Raw genomic sequence first — 24625 nt, 5'->3', positions numbered from 1 at the left:
GGGACCGAATCAAATTTATAAGAATATAAGCCATTCCCCAATTGATAAATGGTCAAAGGAACAGGCAGTTTTCAGATGAAGAAATCAAAGCTATCTATAGGCATACAAGAAGTGCTCTAAATCACTTTTGATTAGAGAAATGCAAATTAAAACAACTCTGAGGTACCATCTCCTACCTATCAGATTGGCTAATAGGACAAAAAAGGAAAATGATAAATGTTGGAGAGGATGTGGGAAACTTTGGACACTAATGCACCATTGGTGGAGTTGTGAGCTGATTCAACCATTCTGGAGAGCAATTTGGAACTATACCCAAAGGACAGACAAACTGGGCATGCCCTTTGATCCAGCAATACCACTATGAGGTCTGTATCCCAAAGAGATCATAAAAAAGGGAAAAGGACTTATATTTGCAATAATATTTATAGCAGCCCTTTTGTGGTGGCAAAATATTGGAAAATGAGGGGATGCTGCCCATCAGTTGGGGAATGGCTGAACAAGCTGGGATGTGTGAGTGTAATGTCACACTACTGTGCGAGAAGAGATTATGAATAGGCAGATCTCAGAAAAACCTGGAAAGACTTACATGAACAGAGGCAAAGTGAAATGAGCAGAACCAGGAAAACATTGTAGGTAGCATCAGCAACATTGTGTGATGATCAGCTATGAATGACTCAGCTCTTCTTAGCAACACAATGATCCAAGACAAATACAAAGGCCTCATGAAGGAAAATGCTATCCACCTCTAAAGAAAGAACTGGTGGACTCCGCTTTTTTTTTTGGGTGAGGCAATTGGGGTTAAGTGACTTGCCCAGGGTCTCACAGCTAGTAAGTGTTATGTGTCTGAGACTGCATTTGAACTCATGTCCTCCTGACTTCAAGGCCAGACTTCTATCCACTGCGCCACCTAGCTGCCCCAAAACTGATGGACTCTGAATGCAGGTCAAAGCATACTCTTTTCAACTTACTTCATTCTTTTTCATGTTTTTTTTTTCTTTTGATTTTTTTTTCTTTCATAACTGTGACTAACATGGAAATATGTTTTATGTGATAGCTTATGTATAATCTTTACCAAACTGCCTACCATTTTAAGAAGAGGGGAGGGGAAGGAGGGTGAAATATTTGGAACTCAAAATCTTGTAAAAATGAACTCTAATGATTGGGAAAAAATGCTATTAAAAAAAGAAACTTCTGGGGACTCCAAGGACAAGGCAATTCATTGCTTGGGCCTTTGTGGATGACAAACTTCCTGTTCAATCCTGGCCACAGCAGTGGCCTATTGCTCGCCCAGGGGATGGTGGAATATTGTATCATGGCCCCTAAGTGGGAGAGCTGGTGCAAAGCTTGGCTACCTTTGCTTCCTTTTTGGGTTTCTTTTGCTCAAGGAGCAGGTGACTTGATGAGTTTTAAAAGGTCTGGAAGTCTGAAGCTGCAGTGGTGGCATCATCGCCTGGCACAGTGGTGACCACAGTATCTGCTAACACGGCACCCTCAGCAGCTGACAGTGGTGGTAGCATGAACCTAAGAGGATGCCCACTGGAAAGGGAACTGACCAGCTTTGCCATTTGTTTCTCTGCCAGGCTGGTACTAGGAATTGATCAAATCAAGGTGAAATGTTAAATGGGCACTTAGTGGCCTTGAAAACTGCTTCATGTCTCAAGGAGTTTGCAACTATAGTTATAAATTAAGTTGCTGAATCCTCCTTATGCTGTTCTGTTCACATGTGCTACGATTCTTCTTCACTTAACTTTTCTTCCTAAGGATGAATAAACTACCTGTGTCTGACTTGATTCCTACTGAGTGTTAACAATTTCTTTTACTTTCCCTTGGGGAAGCCAAACACGAGCCATAACTTTTATGGTAATTAGAACACAAATAAGCATTTAACATTGGTGAATTTTTAACAAGCTCTGAAAATACACTTTTAACTTCAATCTGCAGTATGAATATTTTCTCCATCACTTTCTGAAGTCTAGACAATCTAGAAAACAATTAAGCAAGGCCTGGCCCTTGCTGTTTGCTGATTTCTGAGGTGTAAATGCTCCCACTGAAAATTAAATCATTGGCTTTTTGCAGCCAGTTTGGGTTGGTTTGCACAGCCCTGTAAATAAGTCAACCCAAGGTAGGGGGTAATTGGGGATTAAGTGGAGAGTCAGAGAAAGTGCTCCAGGAAGGTATGAGGAGAGAGAGAAAACACTTCTCAGGTGGCTATATCTTAAAGGGATCTCAGCTCCCTTAATAGCTGTATGACCCAGTTATCTCCCTGTTTCTTCATCTGTAAAATAGGGCTAATAATACTTCTGTTCCCCATCTTGAAGGACTTGTATGAGCAAGGTGCTTCATTAATCTTGAAGCATATAGAAATAGCAGGGAATGTTTACATGATGCTTTGGGGTTTATAAATATATAATATATAAATAAAATATTTATATATAAATAGAAATAAGATATAGAAAAATAAATATATAAAATAAAATAAATTATATATGTCTATAATATATGAAAGGTACATAAAAATGAAATATATTATTTCATTTGATCTCCTTAATAACCTCATGAAGTACATGTTATTATTCCCATTCTGTCGAGGAGGAAACTGAGGCTGTGAGAGATAAAATGGCTTGCCTAGAGTCATGTGTCTAGTAAGTATCTGAGACGGAATTTAAACTTTGGCCTTCTTGACTATAAATGAAATAGCAGTTATTATTATTTAATGACAACAATTACAGTATATACACTACAGCCATTGCCACATTAAGGACCATAGAAAGAAAAATGGGGCTAGGTAGGATTTTGTTTTGCTACTAGGTCTTCCTATTTCATCTAAACCACTTACAGTCCCCATTTTACTACTGATTGATACCAGGAATTTTGGCCTGCTCCATTTCTTATGTAAGCTGGTTCACTTCTCCTAATGTAGCCTTTGTGCCCACTGCCTCTCCAAGGAGCCCACCATATTGGTGCAAGACTTAGTGCGGACACAGATTAGCCTCATACTACTTGGAGCTCCCAAACTCGAGGGTTCCATCAGCCTCAGCCTCCTTATGAACAGGGATTACAGTCATGGTTCATCACTCCTGGACAGAATATCACTATGCCAGAAAAACCTGAGAAAACTTTAAAGACCTGTAGAAAGACATTGGAACATTACATTACTATCTAGCCTATATATTCTGTAGACTGTTTGAACATATCGTTTGACAATAGACAACAACAACGAAAAGGAAACATGTAATGGAATCAGAAAACATATCAGAAAGTCTTGTTACCCTTAATCAATAATTGGAAGTAAAAGCCAAGTGGTTAGGATTTGTCTAATATAAGTGAAAGCTATTTACCTCCCAATGAAGCCTGTGAAACAGATGAGATTTCAGTGGTTCAAAGTCGTGTCTGACTCTCCATGATCTCATCTGGGGTTTGCTTGGCAAAGATACTGGAGCGGTTTGTCATTTCCTTCTCCAGCTCATTTTACAGATGAAGAAACTGAGGCTAACAGGGTGACTTGCCCAGGATCACACAGCCACTAAGTGTCTGAGGCTAGATTTGAGCTCAGGAAGATGAGTCTTCCTGACTCCAGGTTCAGCACTATCCACTGTGCCACCGAGCTGCCCCAAATAGATGAGATGTAAGAATATAATCCAAAGACCCTCCATAGGCAACATCTCCATAAATCAGTCAACAATACATTGGCAAAGAAGTGTCAAACAGATGGAGGAATCATATAGATTTGTTTGTAGAAATAGAGGAATTGATAATGGAAATTCAGAACCAGATCATTGTCACCAGAACTTAGACATGGGTTATCTTTAAGAGGCTCAGATTTATTGATCAATGCAGTTTATGCAGTGATCCATTAGCTGTTTTGTTTTTTTTTTGAGGGGGGAATGGGTTAAATGACTTGCCCAGGGATACATACCTAGCAAATATCTGAAGTCAAATTTGAACTCAGGTACTTACTCCTGACTCCAGGGTCGGTGCTCCATCCACTGTGTCACCTAGCTGCCCCCAATATTCCATTAATGAAAACCATGTAACATATCGCCACAGGCTGCAAATGTTTAACATTTACCAGATACCTACAAAGGCCTGATCAGATGGCCTTAATTATACACCTGAAGCTCATTAGCCTTTGTAACCTAACAGGTAACAAATCCCCACACTTCAAATATAAGCCCCAAAATATGAAATAACATAAATTATAAAAATTATAAAATGTAAAAAATAATATGTAAATATATGTGAAATGCTTTGCCAACCTTAAAGTGCTACATAAATTTTAGCTATTCATTAGTATAATCCTTAAGAATTCAACCCATAAATTGTACTGGAACTGGAGTATCATCACAGAATGAACTATTGTGCCCACGATCTCCTGGACTTATGCCATTAATGCAGAAAAACCTAAGGAAAGTGATATTAATAGATTTTGCCATACAGAACACTCATAATCTACAAGTGGTGTGGAATAATAGGTTTTCCAAATATAGAGACTTCGCAGAAGAAGTTAAAATCATGCAGGAACAGGACAAGGTACAATTTATCCCTGGCATCCCACTGCCTGCTGCTGGAGCTGCCCCAAAGATGCTTTCAGGGATTCTACAGCTTGAACCCCAACACTCATTCAACTGCAGAAGGCAGTAATTTTATCCATCAGTATGCCACTCCTTAGCACATTAAGAATAAAAGAATAATGCAAGAGAGCAACTTATCTGTTAGCCATTTGTGTTTGCATCCTATCCAAAAAGATGAGAAGAATGATATAACAGTGATGACGGTGATGAGAGGAGAGAAGATCAAAAACCTTGTGGAGACAGATCGAGGGGCATTCATGCATTCCTGTTGTCCTGTCTGTTACTGGAGTTGTAACCAAAGTTGTTTCCAATAAGCCAATGGAGAATGAGTTTACATAGTAAGAATAAGTATCATTGATAGAGCACTTTAAGGTTTGCAAAGTGCTTTACAAATATTATCTAACTTCATCCTCACAACAACCCGGGAGGTAGATGTATCAGTAGTCCCATTTTATGGATGAGGAAACTAAGGGAGATAGGTTCAGTGACCAAGGCCACACAGCTAGTTGGTGTCTTAGGCAGGGTTTGAATTAGGGTCATCCTGACTCCAGTTCTAGAGTTTTGTCCACTGAGTCACCTAGCTGCCTATTACTTTTACTTAACTACAAAATCAGTTATTTTCCCTACTTGTGCAATAGTCTCTCTACAGCCACTCATATACATGATATTTATATATGTTTATAGTATTATATAACATTTATATTAAATTATATAACTTATTAACTTATTAATAATTTAAATAAATAATATTTAATAAATAGAAATAATCTAATCATTTAATAATATAATGAATTAAATAAAAATTTAACAAATAATAAATACTTTTAATAAAAATAATTAGATTATATACTATATTATATTAAATTATATTATTATATAACATTTATATTAAATACATTTGTTTGTTTTTGAGACCAAGTCTTCCTATCTTGCCCAGGCTAGCAACCACTTATGGGCTCAATTGCCCGGCTGATCAGGAGAGAAGCTTTCATCTGCTTCTTTTCTCTGGCCCCTCGCATCAGATTGACTGCAACTCAAAACTCCTGAGCTCTCGATGTTCACCAGTCTCTGTCTCCTCAGTTTCAAGGATCACAGGCATGCATCACCATGTCTAGCTAGTACTTTAAATATAAAAGAATAATAGCAAGGAATTTACTTGTCCCAAGAATGTTTCTATCTGAATCCCATTGAAAAAGATGATGATGATGATTAATAATGATCTTAATTAGAATAATGAGAGGCAACATGGAGTAGTGGAGAGAGAACTAACCTCAGAAACAGGAAGGCCAGGGTTCAAGGGCCCCCTGTGACATTTACTCCCTACTTGATCCTGGGTAAGTCACTGGACCTTTAAGTGCCCCCCAGACAATTCTAAATCCTTCCATTGCAATGAAGGCATGGCTATATATTGGTAGAGGAAAGTCTTTACCAGAACCTGGAATCACTGATGAAATCAAAGGTCCAGCAGAAGAAAAAAAAATAAAGTCTTCTTCTTAGGGTGGACCTCTGAGCCCCTTTGCTGAGATTTGGGAAACCTGCTGGTCTTTCTGATCAGCAATACACTCATAAAACATTCCTTGGGGGGCAGGGTAATAGAACTTAGCAGGGAACTAATTTCCCTCATTCTATGCTGATTTGAGCTCATTGCTCAAACATCCGAATATCTGGGTTTCAATATCCTCCCCCCACCCCCTACCAACACGTCCATTTTATATTTGATGGAAACTGAGGCCTAGGGTCAGTCACTCTGAGTCATATAACCCAGGTTGAGTCTGGGGTTGGGGTGGGGGGAGGGGTGACTGTCTTGCTCCTTAGTGCTGTTGGCTGTCCTAGAATGGACCTTCTGTCCCATCCCTATTGTTTTTGGCACAGCCCTACAGGGACTAGATAAAGGCTGGGCCATGGCCCAGGCATCTCATGGGAAAAGAAACTGTTGGGAGATTTCTGATCCCATTTTCCCAGACGCAGGAGTCTGGGAGAAGAGTCTCTGTGCCGATAACAGGCTTTTATTCCCGGGCCCATATAAGGTTTGATACTGCAGTGCTCCCAGACTCAGCTGCTCTGACCTCTGGGTCCCTGGGAGCCTGTTAAAGCCAGCAATTTGTGTTTTCAGCCTGTTAAGACCAATGCTGCAGGTTCCAACTCCATCACATAGAACCTTAGATCTTAGACCCCAAGAGATCTAGCCCCCTTCCTCCAGGCAGGTGAGATACCATACCCATTTCACAGAAAGGATAAAAAGCCCGAAGAACTGAGGTGACTTGCTCAAGATAACAAAATGAGTAATTCTATAGTCTCTTCACATCTTGCTCATTCTTCTCTAGAAGCTATCTAGCTAACCAATGTCATTCCCAAAATGTAGTATCCAGAACTGAACATAACACCACTATGTCTTGATTAATGCAGCCTAAGATTTCATTAGCTTTTTTGGCTGACATACCATACCGTAAGTCAAAAGACTTATGATAAGCCAATAGTCCACTAAGCCTCCCAGGTCTTAATCAAGGGAACTACTATCTAACCATATTTCTTCCCCACCCCTACCCACATCTCCATCTCATACTTGTAAAATTGATTCTTTGAACCCAAGCATAAGATTTTTACATTGGACACTCCTACATTTTATTGTGCTAGAATCAGCCCAATAATGTAACCTTTCAAGATTCTTTTGGGTCCACACTCTGCCATCCAACATGTTAACCGTACCTTCTAACTCCATGTTCAGGCCATTGAATCTCTAGTACTTTGATAGAGCTGTGATCTCACTAATGTTAGTACTGTCTCCATATGTGCTATTACATTCTATCCAAACCTTCTTATCCAATATGATAATTATTTACATGCCACCAGGAATCTACCACTTGGAGCTGACCCAGACTGCTGGGGATACATTACAGGGTCCCGGTGGAGCACATAGGTTGTCCATCCATCATTCCTCAATTCCCGCAGTACACTACAACCTCTTCTCTTCCTCCATTCAACTCTGGGGCAAGCTCACTGTTCATTTTCAGTGTCTGTCCAAGAAAGATATGCTGATGGACAGGGCTCGTGTACTATCCATCCACCATAGTTTGGGCAACTGGCATTTTTAACCCATTTGTCTTTCGCTGCATAGATAGGTCAAATTCTTCTGAATGATTGTACTTCTCATTTAGGGGGCTCTTAAGTGTTTCTGGGCTTGCTGCAATTAGCACAATGCCATCCACAGACAAGAACACCTGGAGAATCTAACCTTCTACAAGGACTCCCTTTGACAAAAGCATTAAATGGTATAGGGCAAGCACAGAACCCTAGGGTACTCCTCTGGAGACCTCCAGCCAAACTGATAGACAACTATTAATGGCTGTTGGTCTGGCCATTTAGCAATTTCTGAATCCAAGTAAGTAGTCACATTTCTCCATTTTGTCCACAGCAATAGCAAGGGACACTTTGTCAAAAGTGTTGCTAAAACACTGTGATCTTGAATAAGTTTCTTCTCTCTGATCCTCATTTTCCTCTTCTATAAAACAAGGCTGGATGTAGGTAGTTGATAAATTCCTTTCCTCCATCTTCCTATGATCCCTTGAACCAGGCTATAGGCTAAGCCTTGATCCTGATCACAGCTCAGACCAAATCCTGGCCACAGACTGAGACCTGACCCTTACAACCACAAGGTTGTGAGGAAAGTACTTTGTAGCCCAGAAAGCACTATCCAGTTATGAGCTAACCCTATTATTAATTCATTTGGGTTTGGAGACTGGAGCTCATTTAGAGCCACAGGCTGCTCTTTTATGGTTTTCTCCCCTGTCTTGAACTCCTGCCCCTCCCTCCTTTTTTTGTTCCTGGATCTTTTTTTAAAAAATGTTATTTATTTATTTTTAACGTTAAAAAAAATTGAATTCCAAATTCTCTCTCTCTCTCTCTCTCTCTCTCTCTCTCTCTCTCTCTCTCTCTCACCCCTTCCCACCCACTGTAAAGGCAAACAATATATCAATTATACATGTGAAATCATGTAAAATATAATCCCATATTAGCTATATCATGCCAAAAAGGAACAAAAACAAAGAAAATGAGAAAATCATACTTCAATTTGCATTCAGAGTTCATCAGTTCTTTCTCTGGAGGTATATAGCATTTTTCATCATGAGTCCTTTGGAATTTCCTTAGATCATTTATTGATCAGAGTAGCTAAGTCTTTCACAATTGATCATCATTACAGTATTGCTGTTACTGTGCACAAAGATCTCCTGGTTCTGTTAATTTCACTTTGCATCAGTTCATATAGGTCTTCCCATGTTTTTTTTTTCCTGAAACCACCATCTGCACAATTTCTTATAGTACAACAGTACTCCATCACAATCATATGCCACAACTTGTTTAGCCATTCCCCAATTGATAAGCATCCCCTCAATTTCCAATTTTTTGCCACCACAAAATGACCTACTATAAATATTTTTGTACATATAGGTCCTTGTCCTTTTCCTTTTTCTTTGCTCTCTTTGGGGTACAGACAAATAGTGATGGGTCAAAGGGAAGGCACAGTTTTATAAACCTTTGCTTATAGTTCTAAATTGTTCTATAGAATAGTTAGGCCAGTTCACAACTCTACCAACAGTTCATTAGTGTATCTGTTTTCCCTCATCCCTTTCAACATTTGTCATTTTCAATAGGTGTGAGGTGGCACCTCGAAGTTGTTTCAAATTATATTTCTTTAGTCAATAGTGATTTAGAACATTTTTTTCATATGACTATAGATAGCTTTGATGTCTTCTTCTGAAAACTGCCTGTTCATTTATCAATTGGGAATGGCACCTACTTTTATAAATTTGACTTCATTCTTTATATATTTGAGAAAAGAGGCCTTTATTGGAGAAATTTGCTATAAAATTCTTTATGTTACTTCATTGTCTATGGTACCTTCTATCAAAATGTAGTTTCATTGATTATCTCTTTTAATTAGATTGATTTTTGCTTTTACTTTGTCTGAAATCATGATTGCTACCCCTGCTTTTCTTGCTTAAGCTGAAGCATAATAGATCCTGTTCCATCACCTTATTTAAACTCTGTGTGTGTTCAAGTCTTGCAAACAACTTATTGTTAGATTCTGGTTTCTGATCCATTTTGCTATATGCTTCTGTTTTATGGGTGAGCTCATGCCATTCATATTCAGTTATGATTACTAAGTGTGTATTTCCCTGCATTCTATTTCCTTCTATTTATTTTCTCTCTCTTTTTATCCTGTCTATTCTCAAAAATCTGTTTTGAGGCTGACTTCAGAAAAACCTGGAAAGACTTGTATGGTCTGATACTGAATGAAGCGAGCAGAACCAAGAGAACGTTGAACACAATAACAGCCACGTTGTGTGATGACTAATATTGATAAACTTAGCCCTTCCCAGCAATACAAGGATCTAAGACACCTCCAAAGGCCTCATGATGGAAAATGCTATCCACATCCAAAGAAAGAGCTATGGAGCTTGAATGCAGATTGAAGCATACTATTTGCTATTTTTTTTCTTCTGTTGAGTTTTGTTTCCTCTTTCTGGTGATTCCTCCTATTGGTTCTAATTCTTCCTTAACAACATCACTAATGTGAAAATATATTTAATAGGAATGTATATGTATAGCCTATATCAGATTGTATGTCATCTTGGGGAGAGTGGTGGGGAGGAAGGGGGAGAAAAATTTTAAAGTCAAAAGCATATGGAAGTGATTGTTGATAAATCAAAATAAATTAATAAAAAAAAAAGGAAAAAAAGTCTGTTTTGCTTTTGGCCACTGACTCCCTTAATCTGCCTTTTCATTTATCACTCCTCCTCCACTTTCTTTTATCCTCTTCTCTTCCTATTAAACTTTGGGGTAAGATAGATTTCTATACCCAATTGTGTGTGTGTATGTGTGTGTGTGTGTGTGTAATCTTTCCTCTTTGAATCAATTCCAAAGAGGCTGAGGTTCAAGCACTGTCAGTCTCTGCCCTATTTTACCCCTTCCTACAAAAGCTCTTCCTTACATGCCTCTTTTATGTACGAAAAATATTCCCCTTCTCTCAGTGCATCCCTCTTTGTCCCCGCTTCATTTTTTTAGATCATCCCAACATAGTCCACTCACACACATGCCCTCTATCTATGTAGACTCCTTATAACTGCACTAATAATGATAAGTTTCTTAGGAATTATATGTATCATCTTCCCATATAGGAATGTAAATAGTTTAACTTTATTGAGTCTCTTATGATTCTTCTGCATGTTTACCTTTTTATGCTTCTCTTGAATCTTCTGTTTGAATATCAAATTTTCTATTCAGCTCTGGTCTTTTCATCAGAGATGCTTCAAAATCTTCTATTTCATTAAATAGCCATTCTTTCCCCACCTCTTCCCACCCCAAAGGATTATGCTTAGTTTTGCTAGATAGGTTATTCTCAGTGGTAATCCTAGCCCCTTTGCCTTCTGGAATATCATATTCTAAGACCTCCACTTCTTTAACATGGAAGCTGCTAAATCTTGTGTGATTTCAACTGTAGCTCCACTGTATTTGAATTGCTTCTTTCTGGCTGCTTGCAATATTTTCTCCTTAATCTGGAAGCTCTGGAATTTAGCTATAATATTCCTGGAAGTTTTCATTTTGGGATGTCTTACAGGAGGTAATTGGTGGATTCTTTCATTTTTATTTTACCACCTGGATTTAGGATATTGAAGCAGTTTTCTTTTACGATTGCTTATGTTTTTTGATCATGGCTTTCAGGTAGTCCAGTAATTATCAAATCTCTACTTAATTTATTTTTAGGTCATTTGTTTTTCTGATGATATATTTCACATTTTCTTCTGTTTTTCATTCCTTTGACTCTGTTTTATTGTTTTTTGATGTTTCTTGGAGTCTTTAGCTTCAATTCACCCAATTCTAATTTTTAGGGAATTATTTTTTTTTCAGTGAGCTTTTGTACCTCTTTTACCATTAGGCCAATTGTGATTTTTAAGGCATTCTTTTCTTCAGTATTTTTTGTGCCTCCCTTAGGCTGTTAATTCTTTTTTCATAATTTTCTTGCACCACACTCATTTCTTTTCCCAATTTTTCCTCTGCCTCTCTTATCTCTTTCTTGAGCTCTTCCAGGAATTCTTGTTGGGCTTGTTTCCAATTAGAATTTGTTCTTTGAAGCTTTGCTTGTAGATGTTTTCACACTATTGTCTTCTTCTGAGTTTATGCCTTTGTCTTCCTTGCCACTGTAGCAACTTTTTATCATCAAGGTTTTTTTTTTTATGTTGTTGCTGTCATTTGCTCATTTTTTTTCCAGCCTATTTCTTGAGTTTGAACTTTATACTTAAGTTGGACTCTGCTTACCTGGGACTGAGAGGCACTGTCACAAGTTTCAGGCTTTTTTTTTGTTGTTGTTGCTATTTTTGGAGCTAGTTCTGGGAGTCTGTAAGTTTTCGATGCTTTCAGGGTCATATGATCCTGAGAGAGCTGTGGTCATTCCTTTCCTGGTGCGTACTCTGGTCTTTACCTAGGAAGGACCCTTGCTCATCTCTGCCCTGAAACTATGACCAGGGCCTCTGATCCCTGTGACCAACCATCAGTGTTCCTCTCTGCCCTACAATTGCAACTCAGAACTGGGCAGTAGAGTTGCCATTCAGTGCCAGCTACACCCAGCAATGGGTCCCCTGCAGTTTCTTTCTGATCAGTTGTTCAATTCCTGACCCCTTACCTCCTCCCACTGCCTCTGGGCTGAGAACTCCCATGGCCCACTGATAGTGCTGCCACACACTCTGGTCTGGCCCCCACCCTGGTGTCACAGACATCTGACACCCTCCTAAGCTGTCTTATGCCAGAAGAATGTCTCACCTTGACCCTTTGTTGGCTCTGCCACTCCAAGATTTGATTTGAGGAGTTATTCTGAAGTTGTTTAGAGGAGACTATTGGGAGAGTTCAGCTGGATTCCAGGCTGTGCTTTATCATCTTGGCTCAACTCTCTCCTGTTCCTTTTTAATGATGTTTGTGCTATCCCTCTCTGGTGTGATGAACTTTCTCTTTGACGGAAGACAGGAAAGCAAACTTGGAGTGGCTATGTTCCACTTTGTCCCTGCTGTTGACTAACATGACACCATCTGCCCCAAGCAGAGGTCCCAACCTTTCTCTGGATTTCTTCTCCATGGTCAGTTGACCGATTATTAGAGTTCAGACTACAACTGCTGCAGAAGTTTAGAATTGGGAGAGTTCAGTGTCACTTTGGGCATCAGAGAATTCCAGAATTTTAAATCTGGAGGGGATTTCAGAGATGATTCAGGAATGGAAAGAAGCCTTTATAATAATCCATTCTACTCTCTTATTCAATGAGCAATCCTTTCTGCCACATTCCTGAAAGATGGTCATCACACCTCTGCTTGAATACTTCAAATGACAAGGAACTTACTACCTAACGAGGTGGCCCATTCCATGTTTTGAAAGGTCTGATTGTTAAGAAGCCCTTTCTTATATTGAACTGAAATCTAGTTATGTCCTCTGGAGTCACACTGAACACATCTGATCCCTCTGCGTTAATGACAAATTATCACATATTTGAAGAGAGTGAGTCTATCCTTCTCCTCCCCTGCTGCCATCCCTTTTTCTTCTTTAGGCTAAACATTCCCACTTCCTTCAGCCAATCCTTGGGTGATTATTCCAAGTCTGTCCTTCTGCAGTGGATAGAAAGCTGGGTCTGAAATCAGGAAGACCTGAGTTCAAATCCAGCCTCAGATACTTACTAGCTGCGTGACCTTGGGCAAGTAACATAAATCACTGCCTGCCTCAGTTTCCTCATCTATTAAAATGAGGATATCTGCAACATTGCACTTATATTCCAGGGTTATTATGTGAGGATCAAATTGGGTAATATTTGTAACGTGCTTAGCCCAGGACCCTAATGTGTAGTAGGTGCTTAATGAATACTTGTTTCCCTCCCTGAATTAGCTCCAGTTTTTCAATGTTCTTTCTAAAACTGGACATTTGGGACTGGACGTAATACTCTAAATGGGGTAAGACCAGGGCAGAGGATAGTGGGATCATCACCTTCTTTGTTCTTGACGCTGTTTCTATTAATGCCATACACAGAACATTTTTTAAGACTCTTTTTTTTTTTTTACAGAACATTTTTTCCCCCACAGCTTCATATTGTTTTAGCATGGTGGTGCTTGTACTCCACTAGAACTCCCAGAGTCTTTTCAAATGAACATATATCTGGGCACACTTTCCCCATGTTGTTTTGTAGAGCTGATTTTTTTAATCCAAATGTAGGACTTTATAGCTATCCCTATTAAATTTCATTTGATTAGGTCCAGTTCATTATTATGGCCCGTCCAGATTTTTTGAATCTCAATTCTTTTTCCTAACATGTTAGTTGTCCCTACTGGCTCTGTGTAAATTTGATAAGGCTGATATTGCTTCCATTACCCAAACAATTGATTACAGGGTAGAATCTAGAAATTATATTTTATATATTCTACATATAATCTATAAATATATAACTATAGAATATAGAAAAATATAAATATAGAAAATGTATGAAAGAGACGATGATCAAGGTAGAGAAAGATGAATATAGAACCAGAGAAAGGTAGAACCAGATGGAGATTTGTACCATGACCAACACAAACACAAACATAAACATAAACAAACACAGAGACAGATACAGAGAGATAGACAGAGTAAGAGAGAGGCAAAGACATGGAATAGAAGCAGAGAGCGTGTGTTATTGGTTGTAAGCATAAAAGGGTTATTTGAGAGGAAGTTGCAGAGATTGGAAGGGAACAAAGATAAGAGACACAAGGGCCACAGGGAGAAAGAGAAGAGTTGGGAGGAGAAAAAGTGTAAGGTGTCTTCCAATTCTAAAGTCTATAATCCTGAGTTGCAGAGAGCCAGATTTCAGGGTGGGTGGGGGGTGGGGCGGAAGTGTCAACAGTTCTCATTCCACACCAGTGGAATGAGATGGTGACTTCTCCATCTCTGGTTTATCCAAGCAATGGACGTATGAGCACTCGTTGGGAGTTTGAAGGAATTCTTGTTTAGGTACCAGTTGGATGAAATACTCTTGATGCTCCTTTTAGCTCTGAGGGCGTGGGATAAAATGAAATAATGACCCTGAGATGAGACCACCGGGTACCACTGTGTCCACCTCCCTCCTTCCACTCTAACCTCCTTTCAGTCCAGGTCCCAAGCTTTACAGGCTGCTCTGTAACACTGGCTTTTAATTATAATGGAGAGAGCTGATTTCACAGCACTTTGTATCTCCCTCCCTCCTTCTCTTCCTCCCTGGATACATTTCTCCAGTTTTTTAAAAATAGTTTACAACCTTATGAAGTAGGCAGTACAAGGGTTATTAGACCCATTTTACAGGTGAGAAAATGGTCTCTGAAAGGTGAAATGATTTGCCCAGAGTCGCACAGTAACTGGCAGACCCTGGATTCAAATATAGGTACCTTGACTCCCAACTCTTCCCATTGGGCCACATGTTTGGAGATAGAAGGGATCATGGAAGGCCTCTAATATCATGCTGTGTAAGCAACTGTTCAATCAATCAACCAACAAGTATTTATTAAGCACCTGCTATGTGCCAGGCACCCAACTGCCTATAGGTCAGATCTACTCTGTCTTTCCTTCTGGTGGAAACAAGGTCCCCGTTTGCCCTTCCTTTTCTTGCATTTCTTCATGATTGTTTCCTTTTTCTCCTATCCTCAGCAAAAGGATGCTAGATCTAAGACTTCATGTGTGTATGTGCGTACACATTTGACCTGGTATGGATGTGTGTGAGTATGGTATGAGTGTGCATAAACAATTGATGTCAGCGTTTGGATGTCAGTGTGAATGATGCTGTATGAGTGAGTGTATGTAAGTATATGAGTTGTTGGGTGTGTAAAAATGTGAGTGTGTATGTACGTATGGACAGTATGCAATGTGTACTTATTAACATGTTTTCATGTGTACACGTATGCATTTATTAGAGGGTCATAGGATTTAGAACTGGAAGGGACCTTAGAGATAATTTAGTCCAACCCTCTCATTTTATAAATGTGGAAACTGAGGTCCAAAGAGAACAAGGAACTTGCCCAAAGTCACATGGCTAGTAAGTAGTACTGTGGAAAGAGCCCTGACTCTGGAGTCATAAGACCTGGGTTCAAATTCCACCTCTGATAATTACTGCTGACAATGGGCAGCTAGAGGGTGCAATGGATAGAGCACTAGACTCGCCTTTGTGAGTTCAAATATGTCCTCAGACACTTCCTAGCTGTGTGACTCTGGAACAGTCACTTAACCTAATTTGCCTCAGTTTTCTCATCTGTAAAATGAGCTGGAGAAGGAAATGGCAAAACCACTCCAGTGTCTTAGCTAAGCAAACCCCCCAAAAAGGGGTCATGAAGAGTCAGACATAACTGAAAACACATTAACTACTGAAAAACGCCAATAATAATAATAAATAGCTAACATTTATATAATGTTTATTACATGCCAGGTACTGTACAAGTATTATCTAATGTCATCCTCACAACAACTCTGGGAGGTACGTGCTGTTGAGGAAACAGAGGTTAAATGACTTGCCCAGCATTACACAGCTAGCAAACGTGAGACTGGATTTGAACTCAGATCTTCTTGACTTCTGACCCAGCATTCTATCCATTGTACCGTCTAGCTGATGAGCTTGGATAAATTACTTCTATCCCCAAGCCTCAGTTTCCCGATCTGCAAAATGAGTGGATGACCTTTGGGGTCCCTTCTGGCTCTAAAATTGTCATCCTATGATGCTAGTAAAAAGAATCAAAGGCAGGATTGGAATCTAGGTCATACGACCACAGACTGTTTTTGTTACCACACTGCACTGTCCGTATGTGTGTGTGTGTGTGTGTGTGTGTGTGTGCGCGTGTGCATGTGTGCACACTTGTGCAAAGAATCACAGCTCTAGTAGTAGAAGTAACTTTAGAGGTCATCTTATCTACCCTCTTTACAGATGAGGAAACTGAGGCCTAGAGAGATGAAATCACTTCCCCAAGGTCATACAGACAGTAAGTGGCAGAGCCATGACTTAGACTTTGCTGTGCTGATTACTGTGCCATGCTTTCACCCACTTGTTAGGGTATCTGTTGTTCAAATGGGTGTGTGACTAAGTATGTCTTCTGCATGCATGTAGGTGTGCAAGCGGCGGATCTATCTATATACATGAGATGAATTATGTGTTTGCTCATTATCACATTTCCATGGAGTAATATGTGTCCATACTTCCTCGGAGTCTGCATGAGTGTGTCTCTATGTGCCTGCCTATGTGTGGACGTGTGAGTTTGTGTTTTTTGTTCCCAGGTGTGGTTTGGGGTGCCCAAAGCAGACATGTTTTCTTTTCACACCCAAGGGGTAGGAACTGTGGCCTGTGGGTTGGATAGATTGAAGCTGCCAAACAAATGTCAATAGAGCCATTTGCTCGATTACCAAGAGGGTCTGGATGGGTGTCCCCAGATAGATTTAATCATCCCCTTGGATGGATTTATAAATATACACGTAGATATTAGAACAAGACACCTGGGGACTATTCCTGGGGACAGAAAATTAGATACTCCATTTTTAACTCTCCCTCCTAATTCCTTTTGGTTGTAGCTCATAGGAGGGATTTGTTCAAGCAGCAGAAATTCCATGGGCAGGACACATGGGTCCTATACAGCTATTACAGTCTAGGGAGAAGAAGGGATTCATAAAATGGAGTGGAGTCTAAGTGTCATCACCTCAATTCTTCATCATCGTGGTCACCATCAACAACATCACATCACCATCCCAATCACTATCACTATCACTCAACATCACCATTAACATCACCATCATTGCCATCGTTGTCACCATTGCCATTATCAATATTACCACTGTCTCCATTGGTATCACCATTGCTCTCCCCACCAGCAGCACTGTCTTTGCCATAACTGCTATCATTTCACCATCACTGTCAGTATTATAATCCTACTTTCCTATTGGATATCATACGGTGATAACTCTATAGAAATCATCACCATTCCGGAGGTCGCCAAGTGAAAGTGCAGAGAGGCAAAAACCAAAGATGGCCCAGAGCTGAGCTCTGGGGGCACATTGTAGGGGATGCCCACAGATAATGAGTGAGACGACGATGAAGATACAGCAAAGGAATGGTTAGAAAAGTAGGAAGACCAAGAAAGAGAAGAGTGCCACAAAAATCCAGATGGGAAAGAATTATTGAAGAGAGTGAGTCCAGCAGTGCTGAAAGCTACATCCTGGTCAACGAGGGTGAGAGTGAGGAAAGGCCATCAGATTTGGCTATTAAGCTCAAGTCTCACCTCCAGGAAAACTTTAATCTGCCCAGTTGGAAGTGATCCCTTCCTCCTTGAATCTTTCACACCCTTCTGACCTTCTCTCTGTACTTGGCATATTCTATGCACTTCTATGTACTTCTCATCCCTCTATAAGATTATAAGCAACCTGAGGGTAAGACTCAACCCATTTTCCACCTTTATATCTCTATCTTGGAGCACGGTGGCCTATAGAAAGTACATGCTTAATAAATACTTGCTGAATTGAGGTTTTGGAGTTGATATTTGAGCTTGATTGCCAAATCTGATGGCCTTTCCTCATTCTCATCCTCACTGAGCTGGAAGTAGCTCTTGACACTGCTGACCACCCTTTTCTCTCCTCTCTAACTACGGCTGTCCAGCATTGTGTTCTGGGTCACCATCTCTTTTCTCTCTGCACTCTCTCATTTGGTCACCTAATCATCTCCTCTGCATTTAAATATTATCACTATTCCTATAACTCCCATATCTATCTACCCAGACCTAGTCTTCCTTCTAAGCTTTAACTGCCTATGGGATATTTCAGATTGGATTCCCATAGACATGTAAATTTGTCATGTTCATAGCAGAACTCATTACCACATTTTATGTCCCCCTTCCCCCAAATGCACACAGCCCATCTGTCTTCCACGCTTCCTTATTTCTGTACAGGACACCTCCACCCCTCAAGTCACCCAGGTCTGCAACCTTGGCATCATTCTCAACATATTCCCCCTCCTTCCATATCTCCAATCAGTTACCAAATCTTGTTCCTTCTACCTCTCCCTTATTTCTCATATCCCTTTCCTCCTCTCTACTCCAAAGAGCCTTACTGGATTCAAGCCCCATCCTAATTCATACCCTCATCACCTCTCCTTGGACTATTGCAAAAGCCTTTCAATTGTTCTCCCTGCTTCAAGTCTTTGCCTTCTCTAATCTGTCCTTCACAGAACTGCCAAAGTAACTCCCCTCAGCTGAAGATCTGTCCCATGCCACTCTCTTATGAAATAAAGAGTAAAGACTTCCTAGGGAAAAAAATCACTCCTACGAAAAAATATATATATATTATGTATGTGTGTGTGTACATACATATATATGTGTTTATGTGTATCTCTCTGTCCCTGTTTCTCTGTCTCTATCTGTCTCTGTCTCTGTCTCTCTCTTTCTCTCTCTGTATGTTTAGTTTTTTAGAGTCCTTCATGTCCCAACACCGATCAACTTTCTAAACCTTATGATACACACTACTTCCTTTTCCACACTCTATGGTCTAACCAAATTGGCCTGCCTTTTTGCAATTCTTATTCATGTTAATTTCATTTCTTCTTTTCACGACTTTGCACTGGTTGACTAATACGCCCAGAATGCACTCCTACCTTACCTCCTCTCTCTCATACAATTTTGTTTGTCCTTCACTACCCTCCTCAAGCGATATCTTCTATAAGAAGACTTTCTTGATGCTTGCCAATGTCAGGGCACTTGCCTACAAAAATTTACCTTGTGTTTATTTTGTACGTACTTATTCATATGTCTCTTACCTCCCTCGTAGGATGTAAACTCCTTGAGGGAAGGAACTATTTTGTTTTTTTTTTAATTTTAAAAATTTCCATTGTCTCTCGCAGCACCTGGTGGGTAGAAGTCAAATCCTTGTTGATTGGATCTCGAAGGTATGAGGTAGAGGGAGGTAGAGGGAGGGTCTCACAGGGATGGGGGAAAGCCTTCCTGAATGCATGGGGCACACAAGTAGAGAAAGAAGAGAAGGGGGATAGAGTCCAAAGGGGAGGGGATGACACATCCCCATTTTACGACCAGAAAGGGGATGAGGATCCAGCAAAAGAGACAGAGAAGGAACAATTAGAAAGGTAGGCCTAGAACCAAGAGAATGTCACAGAAACCAAGGAAGGAGACAGCATCGAGGAGAAAGGGAGAATCAGTGGTGTCAGATGCTGATGAGCGGTCACTACGTTACCCTGGGTAAGTCACCTTACTTCTCTGAAATTCTGTAAAATGAAGAGAAGCTATAAAGTCCTTTCTTGATGAGGACAGAAAATGCCCTTTGGATTTGTTGGAAAGAAAATGATTGGTCTTGGACAGAAAAGAGTCTCTGTAGATCAATGTGCGTGGGAACCTGGTTATAGGGGTGGAGAAAAATGGTTGTGATGAAGTAAGAATGGACTACTCTTTTTGTTAGTATTAGTTTTTTTTTATTTTGCTAGGCAATGGGGTTAAGTGACTTGCCCAAGGTCACACAGCTAGTAAGTGTGATGTGTCTGAGATCAAATTTGAACTCAGGTCCTCCTGACTCCAAAGCTGGAGCTCTATCCACTGCGCCACCTAGCTGCCTCATGACTGTTCTTTTTAGAGCTTTGAGTGTGAAAAGGAAGGAGAGGGAGGGATAAGACAATACAGCTGCAGAGTGGCTGTGCACAGGGAACAGTTCTTTAGGTTAACAGATAAGGGGAAGAAGCCAACAAAAAGGGAGAGATTGAGGCTTGGGGAGGGGGGAGTGAATGGTGGTGCAAGGTCTTGGTGAGACCCAGTAACACCGATAAGGACAGGAGGAGGGGATTAGCCTTGGCAAGGAGGTTTTGAATTGGGCATTGAAGGGGCAGGAATAGAGATGAGTTTGGCCTCTGCTGGGATAGCGTGGAAACCCCACAACTGGGGTGGAGGGTCTGTGTTAGGTTGGATACAAAAGAGGTGTCAGATTTGAGAAATACTTGGGTGCAAGGTCCACTTTGGCGGACAGAGAAGGAGTTTGGCCTTGTTGGCATTGTCTGTGGAGCACATGAACCTCATGAAGATGACAGTTATGGTCTGGTGACTCCTAGTGAAAGGAGGGCCTTACGAGTTTAAATCCAGACTCAGACATTTACTAGCTGCATGACCCTGAGCAAGTCACTTAACCTCTGTTTGCCTTAGTCCCCTCGTCTGTAAAATGGGAATAATAACAGCACCTATTTCCCAGCATTGTTGTGAGGATCAAATGAGATAATATTTGTAAAGTGCTTAGCGCAGTGCCTGATATGCAGTAGGTATACTATACATGCCTATTCCCTTCTCTTCCCTTACCCTTTGACGCTTAATGGAGTGTGCGACATAAGAAAAATCACAACCTCTCTGAATCCCATAGGGTTCATCTTCATAATGGGTGCTAATACCTGTAGTGACTGTGATTTGTTAGCACAGGGAAATTTTGGAGTGGGAATTCTTTCCAGCAATCAAATGGGACTAATAATTCTTGCTGTGGCTACTACTGCAAGGGCCTTTGGAGATTCAGCCTGGTGTGATAGGAAGAAACCTGGATTTGGAGTTAGAAGACTGGGCTGAAATCTAAGCTCTGTGAATCACTCACTAGGTGACCTTAGGTAAGTCATCTCACTTCTCTGAAATTCTGTAAAATGAAGAGAATCTGTAAAGTCCCTTCTGGTAATAATGGAGGCACCGAGGTGGTTGAGTAGATAGGTTGCTATACTTGGAGTCAGGAAGACCTCAGTTCAAATCTTGCCTCTCAAAGTAGTAGGTATGTGACCCTGTGCAAGTCACTTGTACAGTCATTTTTAAGTCTCAGCTTCCTCATCTGTGAAATGGGAATAATAATGGCATGCCCCTCATAGGATGGTATCAGGACCAAATGACTTAATAGATACAAAGCACTTTGAAAACCTTGAAGAGCTCTAGAAATGATAGCTATTATTATTAATGTCTTGTAATGCTGTGATATATGAGAATCATAGGACATAATGTTATCAGACATGTGCTCTCTCTGCTTCTTCTTTCTATTCCTTTAAGCCTTTCAATTCCCTTGCTCCTTCTCTCTTCCCTCCAGCCTTGGAGGATTAACCCTTGGATAGGGAGAGTGGCACAGTAGAAAGAAAGTTATTTTGGGGTGCAGGGTGCAGCTCTTGCTTCTGTGTGTCCTCATTATCTGTATGACCTTGGGCAAATTAAGTCATTGCTCTTGGCCTCAGTTTCTTCATCTGTAAAATAAAGGAATTGTACCAGGTGGCCTCAAAGATGACTTCGAGCTCTAATCTATAATCCCATTCTCTTGGGGCTGGTTTGGCTTCTGCTTGGAGGCAGTGAGATGACCTAAATGACTTTCCTGCTTCAGGAAATACTCTCTACAGACCAGGAGTGCCTGGGCTGGGCCCTGGGAGGTTGCAGTGGAGGGATCTATGTGGTCATTCTATGGGCATGAGGGCTGGGCCTGTACAGACTCCTCATTTACTGAAGGCAGCCGGCTCAGAAGCCACCAGGGAGCGGAGAGGCCTGTGACCAACACAAACTTCTCTCTTAATTAAATTACAGGAAATTAAAAGGTTCAGCTCAAAATGGAGCATGGGGGAAAAGGCTTCTGGGTCCCTGTGCCCAGGGCCTGCCTCTCCCAACTCCAGGGAAAATGGCAGGATTTGAGGGAGCAAATTTTCCTCCTGTAGATTTTTGACTTTATGTCCCCAGCCCTGTTCCTGTCCTTGTCTCCTTGTGTGTCTCTGAATTTCCTTCCTCTGTCTCTCTCTGCCCCATCATCTGTCTCTTATCCTCTACCATTAACGTTTTCCATTCTCTGCCTCTTCCATATTTATCTCCCATTATTCGTCTCTCTCCCCATCTCTGTCTCTGACTCTGTCCATCTCTCTCCATCTGCTGTTTCTCCCTTAAAAGAGACAGGACAAGTTGAGACTACATTTGACTCCTGTCTGAAATAGCCAGGCAACTCAGTCAAACAGAGCTATTCAAGTAACTCATTTGAGTGATCTCTGGGCTCCCACTCCCCATAACGAAATCAACACATTTTAAAACTGAATTAACCTTTCCATAGACATTGTGTCACTACGCGCACACACACACACACACACACACACACACACACACACAACCTCACAAACATCCCCGACAAATGTACATACATGCATACATTCACATGCCCCCTCTGAGGCAGCCACAGATACTCTCAAACATATCCCCAAACACATATTTACTCATTTATAGTTGTGTAGAATTAGAATCAGAATCCCAGAGCCAGAAGGGACCTAAGAAGGATGGTAAGTCCACCCCACTCCTGCACAGCTTCTACATCATCCCCAGAAAAAGTGACCATTTGGCCTTTGTTGAATGATCTCTAAGTGAGGGGGAAACTGCTACCTCTTCTAATGGCCCTTTTGGGTAATTAATTGCTAGGATGTTTTTCCTTCTATCAAGCCAAAAACTGTCCCTCTGAATCCCATCCTCTGCTCCTAGTTCTTTTATCTGGGACCAAGCAAGATAAACGTAATCTCTCTTTCTCATGACAGGACAGGCCTTGAAGAAGCTAGCATGCAACCCTAAGTCTTTTTTGGTTCAGGCTAAACATCCCCAGTTCATTCAACCTGTGGCATATTCTTGAGGACATTCACCACGCTGACTGCTCTCCTCTGAACATGTTCCAGCTTATCAATGTCCTTCCTTAAATTTCTCATCTGGAGCTGAAAAAGTATTTCTCATGTGGTCTGGCCGGGGCACGGAGAGGACAGCAAAACCGTCACCCCTCTCATTCTCAGTATTATGTTTCTCTTATAGTAACTTGAGATCATATTGGCTTTGTATTGGCCGCCAGCTCATGTTGTCAACTTATATTGAGCCTACAGTTCATTAACCCACCCCCACCCCCAGTTCTTTTTCATTTTGACTGCTGTCAAGCTATGCCTCCCCCCATCTTGTGCTTGGGAAGTTGATTTCTTGAACCCAGTTATAAGTCTTTATGGGCAATTAGGTGGTGCCATAGTGCATAGAGCGATCACTGGGCCTGGAGTCAGGAAGACACATTTGCCTGAGTTCAAATCTGGCCTCAGACACTTACCAACTGTGTGACCTTGGGCAATTCCCTTAACCCCGTTTGCCTCAGTTTCCTCATCTGTAAAATGAGCAGGAGAAGGAAATGGCAGACCACTGCAGTACCTTTGCCAAGGAAACTCCGAAATGGGGTCATGAAGAGTTGGACGTGACTGAGATGACTGAATAACAACAGCAAAGAAAGTCTTTGAGTCTTTATGAAAGCAAAACAAAATACTCTAATTTAGGCTTAGTTTGGTGTTTCTAGACTTTCAAGATCTCTTGACTGTCATCCAGTGACATGTTAGTTATCCCTCTTATTTTTGTGTCACATGTCACCTTCTTGGTAAGATTTAGTTTCAGAAGAATGTTCCCCTCCTCAATCCCTCCACCCTTTGAAGGATGAATTTATCTTTTTTTTTTTTTAAGTGAGACAATTGGGGTTAAGTGACTTGCCCAGGGTCACATAGCTAGTAAGTGTCAAGTGTTAGGTCTTGAGGCCAGATTTGAACTCAGGTCTTCCTGACTCCAGGGCCAGTGCTATATCCACTGTGCCACCTAGCCACCCCTGGATGAATTTATCTTTAAAACAAGCCAAAAAATGATTGGCCTCTATGCTTTTGGCAGAATGTCTCAGTGCCAGTCTTGATCCCTGTTTCCTAATCTATCCCCTCTTTTTGTCTGGAGGGTCTGTGATATTGTTCGACAACAAAAGAGATTCTATTTCTCCCCCTATTTATCTTCACTGGAATGCTTTTCCAACATGCTTCTCTCTTCTCAGTATATAAGGTCCTACTTTGATCCTCCCACCTCTGTTCCTTTTCAAGAAATATGCTTCGGTCGTAAGTCCACTCTGCTATAAACTCAGTATCAGGTCAGACTGGCTCCCCTGCTTTAGGCTCTCTGGATCACCTTGCTTGTTATCTGAAGGTTGTATATTTGTGAATAGGCATCTGAGACTGTGGG

The sequence above is a fragment of the Phascolarctos cinereus genome, unplaced genomic scaffold (assembly GCF_003287225.1).
Source record: "Phascolarctos cinereus isolate Bilbo 61053 unplaced genomic scaffold, phaCin_HiC Scaffold_4;HRSCAF=312, whole genome shotgun sequence".
NCBI lineage: Eukaryota > Metazoa > Chordata > Mammalia > Diprotodontia > Phascolarctidae > Phascolarctos > Phascolarctos cinereus.
The sequence above is the reverse complement of the archived record's forward strand: the minus strand, read 5'-3'. Positions refer to the sequence as shown.